At 33.7% G+C, this 10,030-nt stretch overlaps 1 pseudogene; it reads left to right on the top strand.

Moving 5' to 3' along the window:
• Positions 1-845: 845 nt before the first annotated feature.
• Positions 846-8,231, top strand: LOC109179383 (annotated as a pseudogene).
• Positions 8,232-10,030: the final 1,799 nt, after the last annotated feature.

Below are 10,030 nucleotides of genomic sequence, written 5' to 3'. Positions count from 1 at the left end.
AATTATGACCGAGAAGAAAACAAAACACACATAGATATAATAGATAGAAGGAGATAGCCTAAATTGGCGTAATTACCCCTCTCTCAGACGGTTATCTAACAGAAATATAGACGGAGGACCAAAAATGTCCTCGCCACAATAACTCTGTCCATAAAATGGCAAATTTTTTTATAAAGGACTAAAATTATCCAAGCCACTATAAATTTAGGACTAAAAATGTCTTTTACTCTTAAAAAAATAATAAAAAATAAATAAAAAAGGAGCCGCCATCTACACTGTCTCGCTGGAACTTCTGGTGTGCCGTAAACAGTAAAGGAGAAGGAGCCGCCGGTTCGCACTTCACCGCAACGAGAAGTAGTTGGGGCTTGGGCAATAAATAATGTTATTGGTATTGAAGTATAATACTATAATAAATATAAAAGGAAAATACTGTACTTTCATTTCTTACTCTCAATTTCTATCCCTCTCACAAATCTTTGATGCAGACACTTTTCTTGAGACTCACATGACAAAAATATCTCATCCTTGTTTACCACATTATAGAGTAAAAGTGAGAAAATAAAATTTGAAAATACATGTGGTAAAATTCAATATAAAATGGGAATTTTGGTGTAATAATCATAGAGGGAAGTGTTTTTGGGTAGGGCATGGCTAAGGAGGAGAAATTCAGGAGAGAGAAAAGGTATTCTCTCTCCACATTAATGCAAAATTCAGGAAAAAGCTAAGATAGAAATTACATAAAAAGGTAGTAATGGAATATTGGATTTACATGCATTCTTGGTGAAAACCCTATTTTAAAGAAGGTAATGACCATAGTATTTACACATTTTTCTCTAATTCTTACAAATCTTCTCATTTACACACTAACCATTGGCCCCATGTCACATAAGTTTTTCATTATATATAGTAGCTGGAAACGAAGTTACATGCATATCCAACACAAAACAAGCATAATTTGAATTATATTGTTATCATTTCGAAACTGTATAGTCCGTTCAACAACATGAGCTGCTTCCTTGTACTACTACTACTTGTGTTGTCGGCAGTAGTAGTACTAGGTTCTTTTTCTCCTTCCTCCATAGCCAAACCCAACTGCATTGATCATTGTGGGAACGTAAGCATCCCATTTCCCTTTGGTTTGACAAAAGAATGCGCTCTAAACTCAAACTTCTCCATCACTTGCAAAACCTCCTTTCATCCTCCAAAGCCATTTATAACAAATAGCGCCGTGGAGGTTAGGGATATATCAATTGAAGGGCAGTTGATTGTGAACAAGGGCATAGCTCAACAGTGTTTAGACCAGACGGATACGCCAGTTTCCGAGATTGCATCAGAGCCCACACCGGCAAATTTCTACGTCAACCAGACCGCCAATAAATTCGTTGCTGTCGGCTGCAATGCTTTCGCTGTTGTTACAGAAAACTATCTCGACGTCTACGAGGAGGACTATGTTGCGTCAAACAAAGTAGAAGGTTGTATGACCTCCTGTGGCAAAATGAAAGATGTCAAGAACGGGACGTGCGCCGGAGTTGGGTGTTGCGAAATCGGAATTAATAATGTGGCGAGGGACGCTGGCGTTTTACTGGACACCACCACGGATTCCTATCCCCATTATCACTGCATCTACGCCTTCGTGGTGCAGAAAGAGGAGTTCATCTTTTCCTCCACAATGCTTACCAAAAAATGGGATGTGCACAAGCTACCGGTGGTTCTCGACTGGATCATCCCGGATCAGATGTGCAATGCTACATGTCAAGGTAATATTGGAAAGAGTTAATTCCGCAAAGATCCCTTTTCTTTAATTTAGTGGTAATTTCACATTTGAGTTAATACCCAAAATCGTCCTTGATTATAATGATTTTTCTCAATTTCGTCCTAAACGACTTTGGTGACCTAATATCGTCCCAGACTTTTGTGTTTCGCTCAATTTAGTCCTCCATTTGTTATTCCGTCAAATTGGTGTTAAATAAAGGGGCAATTCAATAATATCAATATTGATCTCTCTTTACTTTCAACTTGTGAAGTGCGAAATTCATCTTTCTTGTACGAATTACACCCAGAATTACTCCCGGACCTGCAAATCAAATTTTATATTCGCAGTTTTAGGAGTAATTCTGGGAGTAATTCGTAAAAAAACAAAAGGATTTCGCAGTTCACATGTCTATGAGTAAAGAGATGCCAATATTAAAATTACGGAATTGTCTATTTACTTAACACCAAATGGACAGAATAACAAATGAGGGACTAAATTGAGCAAAAACACAAAAGTCTGGGACTAAATTGAGCGAAACACAAAAAGTCTGTGACGATATTAGGTCACCAAAGTCGTTTAGGACAAAATTGAGAAAAACCACTATAGTCGAGGACGATTTTGGGTACTTTCACATTTAGTTTCAGATTATTGTTTTTGTCATTTAACATCCGAGACTATGATTTTTAGTAACTATATTTTTCAACCAGATTTTAGTAAAGTCCTAAATTAATTAAACCGGTTGAAACCCGAAAAATAACAAAATTAAAATATGAAGAGATAAAAATGTCCTTACTACAAATAGGAAAAGTCATGAAAAAGGACTAAAAGTGTCCAAAAATAATAGTTTGGGATGTTAAGTGTCAAAAGTAATAGTATGAGACTAAATTTGGAATTGCCACCAAAGAAAAGGAACATATGGTGGAATTAACTCTATTGGAAATTTTAGCAAAATTGATATTTTTAAGTGGTTATTTTGTAGTACAAATATATGTGAGATCCATTTTCAATTTGGGTCTAGTGAAAAGAGATTTGGGTTCTTCGAAGTGAGATGAAGAAATCGATATATTATACGTTCAAAACATACAATGGATGAATGAAAAATTGATTCTCAAAAAGACTTATTTGAGTTAGAAAATAGATATCGAAAGGCTTGGAAGTAACCTTGTTCCAAATTAGAATTGGAAATGGTTTGCACCAAGTTGTGTAGGCTGGCTTAGGACTTTTGTGTCTCATCGGAATATTTCGTCGGAGCAACTATAGTGCTATCAACATATATAACCCACAAGGTCAAGTCCTCAACTTGCTTTTTCTAAATTGGAATGTTTGACAATATATATGAGTTTAATCGGGGTGTGAGTTAAGGTTATAGAGTTGTAGAATAGTTGTTTGAGGATAACAACCATTTGAAATGAGAGGATAAACAAGATGGATATGGAAAAAAAAAATCTCGTTAGAGAATTGGCTATGATACCAGGCCAGTAGAACCGATAAGCTAGACATTTATTCACAACAAAGAAGCAAAATAAATAAAGTACGCAACTTAAAGGAAAGGAATCCAATTATAACAACCTATACAAAAACTAAGCAAGCTAAAAGAATAGACCAGACTAAAATTAAGCAGATTACTAAGTCTCAGTATAACATATATACAATTTCCTTTTAGGTGGGTTCACAAATATGAATGCCAAAATCTAACTTTCCAAAGCCTTTGAGTTGGGTAGATTTGGGATGCTAAATTTAGACAAGATTTTTCCTGTTTTCTTTCCTTTGTTTGTTGGAATTATTTTTCTAAATAGCCCCTTCAACTATAAGTCAAAGTGCAATTTGCTTCATAAATTAACAAAAGCTCCAATTAGGCTATTTATCTCTTTACTTGTATACAATTAAGTTCATAACTTCTTAAATTTGTACAATTAGCTCAATTTGCAGGTAAACATAAAGTAATAACAGATAGAATTGATTTTTTTTAAAAAAAAAATTTACAAAAAAAAAAAAGGTTGGCGCCTGGGTGGCCTTCTTCTTCGTCCAATTGTGCGAAGAAGCCAAGCCGAGTGGTTTTTTTTTTTTTTTTTTTGTTAAATTAAATTATTTGAATTAAAAATATATTTTTTATTTTAATTCTTTTTAATTTTTTTTATATAAAAAATTGACCTGTAATTTAGATGTAACATGCTAATTAAGTTAATTGCATAATAGTGAAAAGATGAAGGGTTTAATTAGAGTTTTTATTAGTTTAAAAGACTAATTACACTTTAACTTATACTTAAAGAGCGTATTTGACCCTTATCCCTAAAATTTAAATTCTGTTATTTTATATAAATAAATTCAATTTATCTACTTATTCATTCCCTACAGGTAATACCATATGTGTTTCCGTCAATGTTACTGCAAACAGTAAGGAGGGGTATCGTTGCGGTTGTAAGGAGGGTTATGAAGGCAATCCTTATCTCTCTCCAGGTTGCCTAGGTACATACATATATACTCTCTAGTCTGATCTAATGTTGCAAAAAACTCGTTTAGGCACCAATTAATCGGCGCTTAAGCACTGGGGGTTGACAGGTTGCCTAGCATATCATCATAATCGGTGGTCTAGGCAGTTCGGCCGTCTAAGCGCCACCTAGGCGCTGACTGCCTAAGCCTCTTAGGCGTCGACTAGGCCTCCTAGGCACCGATTAGGTCGCCTAGTCGGTCAATTAGCTACTGTTTTTTTTTTTTTTTAAAAAAAATAGGCTATTTCACCCGAAACAACGTGGTTTTGAGCGAAATAACCTTAAATTGTTCAAACTCGGGTCATGTTTGGTTGGATGGAAAAGTTTTTCCATGGAAAATATTTTTCTTAAAGTAGAGGAAAATGTTGGTTTTTTGTTTTTGGTTCATGGAATTCATTTTTAATTGGAAAATGAATTCTTCAAATTTGAGGAAAACAAAATCCTTGGTTGGACCAAGGATTTTGTTTTCCATAGATGATGGGAAGAAAAAGTGATATGGTTTGACTATTTTTTCCTTGTTTTATTTCTTAATTATATTACTCTTATTAATTTTTAGAGGCATATAGGTTTTTATATCCGTTATTCCTTACAATTCCAAATCTAACCAAACAATAGAATTAGTATTCCCAGTAATATTTTTTCCACCAACCAAACAATAAAATTAATCTTCCTAGTAATTACTTTTCCATGGAATTTCAATTCCACTTCCCTTAAAATATTTTTTGCCAAACAAACTAGCCCTAAATATTTTTTAGATTAATATTTAATATTTTAATATTAACTATTAAAATATTAAATAATTTTTTTAAGAAACAAAGTATTAAATAATTATAATTATCAAATCTTAAAAAATTAAAAAATTTCAAACAAATTTTTAAAATACACACGCGCCTAGATTAATTGCTACTCCCCAATCGCTCGAGAATCGCCTACCCATTTTTTCAACAATTGCCTTATCTAAACTTTTTTTGTACAATTTTATTACTTATATTGTTTTTAGATTAGAGCTAATAACAATGTTAGTTGATCAAACCAGCTAATCCAATCAGATATCGTCTAATAACTAACTCAATCAACTATGAACTAACAAATAATTGTCAAACACCTCATAATCTCTTGTTATTGCCTATGCAGATATTGATGAATGTGCAAATGATGGACAGAACGACTGCTCCTCCAAAAACGCCACTTGCTTGAATACACAAGGCAGTTACAATTGCACTTGCAAGGAAGGTTACTTTGAGGATGTGAAAGGTGTCTGCCAACTACCAATTAAAGATGAATATTGCAAACATATTAATGGAAAAAGATGCCATTCGTCTAACAGAGTAGTGGACTTCATAGTTCTAGGTAAACATCTTTTCCTATTCAGAAACTCTTCACCTGATTTGATATTCCATGTTTGGTAAATAGTTAGTTTATCAGTCAATTTTAACTTATTTGATCACTATTAGGCTATTAACTGTTTGACTTAGTTAAATAATCAATATGAGTTTTGATTAATTAGCTTTTTTGTAACAATTTATTGCTTCAAAATGTTATAATCCCCCTAAGCCATTTGTAATAAACGGCGGCACTGCCGTGGAAGTAAAGGACATAAGAGTTGAAGGGCAGTTGAAGGTGATGAAACCCATAGACCGAATTTGTTATAACCAGACGGGTGCAGAAGTTTTCTCAACAAACTTAGTGCCCAATCCGTCAGCATTCTACCTCAACAAGACCGCCAATAAATTTGTTACTGTCGGTTGCGACGCGATTGCTATTCTCATAGACTTAGAGCTGCTAAACCAAACCAATGCTTGTAGGGCCTTCTGTGACGGCTTACAGGAGGTTAAGAACGGGATTTGCGAGGCTGAAAATGGGTGTTGCGAGACCGGAACTACCAGCGTGGCGTGGAGCCCGTACGTTAGGGTGGGTAGCTTGCATAACTATACCAACACAACCGATGCTGTTATTCCCTGCAACTACGCGTTCGTAGTGCAAAAAGAGGAGTTCATTTTTTCCTCCACTATGCTTACCAGAGAATGGAATATTAAGAAGAGGCTACCGGTGGTTCTGGACTGGATCATCTCGAATGAGACATGCAATACGGCATGTCAAGGGAACACCACATGTATCGTTGCCATCAATGATACTGCCAGTAGTGAAGGGTATCGCTGCGCTTGTAAGGAGGGTTATGAAGGCAATCCATATCTCTTTGGCTGCCAAGGTATAGTATATTTCTCCATGCTTGTCATCGCCCATCTGCACTTCTTATGCTTTATTTGTTAGATATAAACATAATATCTTGTTAACTGGCTCTGCAGATATTGATGAGTGTGAGGTTGGACAGAAGAACAGCTGCTCCAAAAATTCTATTTGCACAAATACTGAAGGTGGTTATGTGTGCGCTTGTGAGAAGGGTTATGAAGGTAATGCATATCTCCAACCAGGTTGCCTAGGTACGTATATAAGGTTTACACTTCTTTATGTACAATGTCTTTGTTCTTTGCCCTACCCGTCCCTTTAATTTACCTTTCTTGTTCATTGGCTGTACAGATATTGATGAATGCGAAAATGGACAGAGCAACTGCTCTGAAAACTTCACTTGTAAGAATAAACCAGGGGGTTTTTCGTGTCATTGCAAGGATGGGTACAAAAATGATGGGAAAGGTGGCTGCCAATTACCTAGTTTACATGGAAACAATGTGAACATGATTGCTTTGGGTAAGCATCTTTTGCCATTTAACAACACTTCAAGTGATAGATACGGAAGATACCACTACCATCAACACTTGTTTAAGTAATTAAGAAATGTTGATTGCAGGTGCGGCTTTAGGTACTATAATGCTGCTGGTCATTTGTTTTTCTCTGTACTTGGCATATAGACAAAGGAAATCAGTGCGGATGAGAGAGAAATTCTTTAGGGACAATGGAGGAATGATTCTGCAACAAAGAATTGTCCAAGGTAGTTCATCTTCTGGTACAACAAGAATTTTCACTACACAGGAGCTTAAAAAAGCCACCAATAACTATGACCAAACTAGAATTATTGGTCAAGGAGGTTTTGGCATTGTCTATAGAGGACACCTTCTTGATGGTAGAGTAGTAGCAGTTAAAAAGGCCAAGATGATGGACCCAACCCAAGTCGAGCAGTTCATCAATGAGGTAATTGTGCTCTCCCAAATCAATCACAGAAACATTGTTAAACTTTTTGGGTGTTGTTTAGAGACAGAAATTCCGTTGTTGGTTTACGAGTTCATAAGCAACGGGACCTTGTACGAACATCTACACAACGACAAGGTATCGGCATTACCTTGGTCGACTCGTTTAAGAATAGCTACAGAAACTGCTGAAGTACTCTCTTATTTGCACTCTGCAGCCTCTCCTCCCATCATCCACAGAGATGTTAAATCTGTAAATATTCTCCTCGATAATGATTACACTGCCAAGGTATCCGATTTCGGTGCGTCGAGATTAGTCCCTCAAGATCAAACTCAACTAACAACAATGGTGCAAGGAACATTTGGTTATCTAGATCCTGAATACATGCAAACCCATCATTTAACAGAAAAGAGCGATGTTTATAGCTTTGGAGTTGTCCTCGTGGAATTGCTAACGAGTAAGAGGGCGATATCTTTTAACGGCCCAGAGTTAGAGAGAAATCTATCTTAACGTTTTCTTTCATTGTTGAAAGAAAATCAATTGTTCAAGATTCTTGATGGCAACATTTTATGTGAAGGAAGCAGTATTGAGGAGTTACAGGAAGTTGCCTTACTTGCAAAAAGGTGTTTGAATTTAAAGGGGGAGGATAGGCCGACGATGAGGGACGTAGCAATGGAACTATGTGGATTGAGGAGAACAACTAAACATTCATGGGCTAATAATTCAGAGACTTCCATGGAATCACAGGCTTTAGATATGGAGCCACCAATTTCCTTGGGATATATATAATGTTAATTTTAGTGTAACAACTACTGAATATGATAGCTTAAAAGTTCATTTGGATCTACCACTAGCTGCTGATGGAAGATAATTGTAACCTGTTCATCTCAATAAATTACTCATTTTTTGTCACCATATAGACTAATACTTACTATTCGAAAGTACACACGGAATAAACCATACTCCTTTGTTTTGCAAATAAAATAAATGATTATTTGTGGTGATGGGCTTGGGCGCAAGTGCGCATTAGGCTAAAAATCGGGCCTAAGGCCTATAAGTGTTTTGGAAGTCGATTATAGTTAAAAATAAAATTCTTATCATTACCTCTATCTACTATATCTGCTATCTACTATACTAATAAGAGCCCAAGAGAGTTAGGCCTATAATGGGTAGAAAAAATGACGGTCAAATTTTTTAATCAAATGAATGGCTCAAATCGATCAGATTTTAATTTTTCCTTGAGATTTCCTAATTTATCCTTAATGAATATGATTATCTGTTAACTTTTCCGTTAAATATTATATTTTCCGTTAGTTCCTGTTAGTTCACCGTTAACTTACTCATTGATTTTAATAAGAAAGGTCTCAGGTTCGAACCCCATCCCAATCAAATTAAAGTTGGCATAATTAGTACTCTATTTTACTTTTATTAAATTATATAATTAATAATTTAGTAGTTACAACAAAAAAATAATACATATACATTTCTTTAATTTAGAATTATGTGTGTACAATGTCTTTATTCAAAAAAAAAAAGTTATTCATTATCAATAAATTAAATAAGATAAATAATTTCATTAGTTATATTATCTTTATTTTTCTCCATTGTAAAAATTCTTTACATTCAAATTAATCAATTAATTATATTCACTACATTGTCTATTATCTTTTTTTTTTGTGCACTATTTTTTTAATTAAATATCAAAGTTATAATACAAAATAATGCTATATATTTATTTACCAAGTATTTTATTAATACCATGAAAAAATTAAAAATTAAAAAAACATAATTAATAAAGTCAGTCATATTAACTACTTGAGGGATTTGTTGACAAAGAGAGTATTCAAATCACACAACAAATTGAAGTGAGAACTACATTGCAATGTCCTTGTTTGATAATCAGCAGTTAGGTAGCGGTTAGCGTTAGCAGATATGACCAGCGAATTATATCAACGGTTGGTAAAAAGATATTTGAAAAAAATTAGCCGTTTAGATTAACACGTAAAATGACCTAAGGGTATACATAATAATAATAATAATAATAATAATAATAATAATAATAATAATAATAATAATAATAATAATAATAATAATAATAATAATAATAATAATAATAATAATTATTATTATTATTATTATTATTATTATTATTATTATTATTATTATTGTTATAAAAAATAAAAATAAAAAGTATAATTAAGTCAATCATATTAACTACTTGGGGAATTTATTAACAAAAAGGGTATTCAAATCACACAACAAATTGAAGTGGAAAATTATCTCGCAATGTCCTTGTTTGGCAATCAGCAGTTAGCTCTTCAATATTAGTATATATATTTAATATTTTATGCACTAATTTTTATTTGCTCTCCCTTATTTCCCGTATTTGGTTTCAACCATACCCATACAATTATTTTATTGACAATTATAATCAATCTTCATTATATTATCTTGCATTTGTAAACTTAGAATTATCTATTTAAATACAAAAATTCAACATTCAACTATCTATGCATGAACAATTCCAATATAATCTTACGTTGATATATTTTATAGTACTTATGTTTTTTTTTTTAAAAAAAAAACATTGGGCATTATCTCAATCGCGCAATGCGCGTAAAAAAACTAGTACCTCTATAAAAGG

The sequence above is a fragment of the Ipomoea nil genome, unplaced genomic scaffold, assembly GCF_001879475.1.
Source record: "Ipomoea nil cultivar Tokyo-kokei standard unplaced genomic scaffold, Asagao_1.1 scaffold0900, whole genome shotgun sequence".
Taxonomy (NCBI): Eukaryota; Viridiplantae; Streptophyta; class Magnoliopsida; order Solanales; family Convolvulaceae; genus Ipomoea; species Ipomoea nil.
The sequence above is the reverse complement of the archived record's forward strand: the minus strand, read 5'-3'. Positions and strand labels throughout refer to the sequence as shown.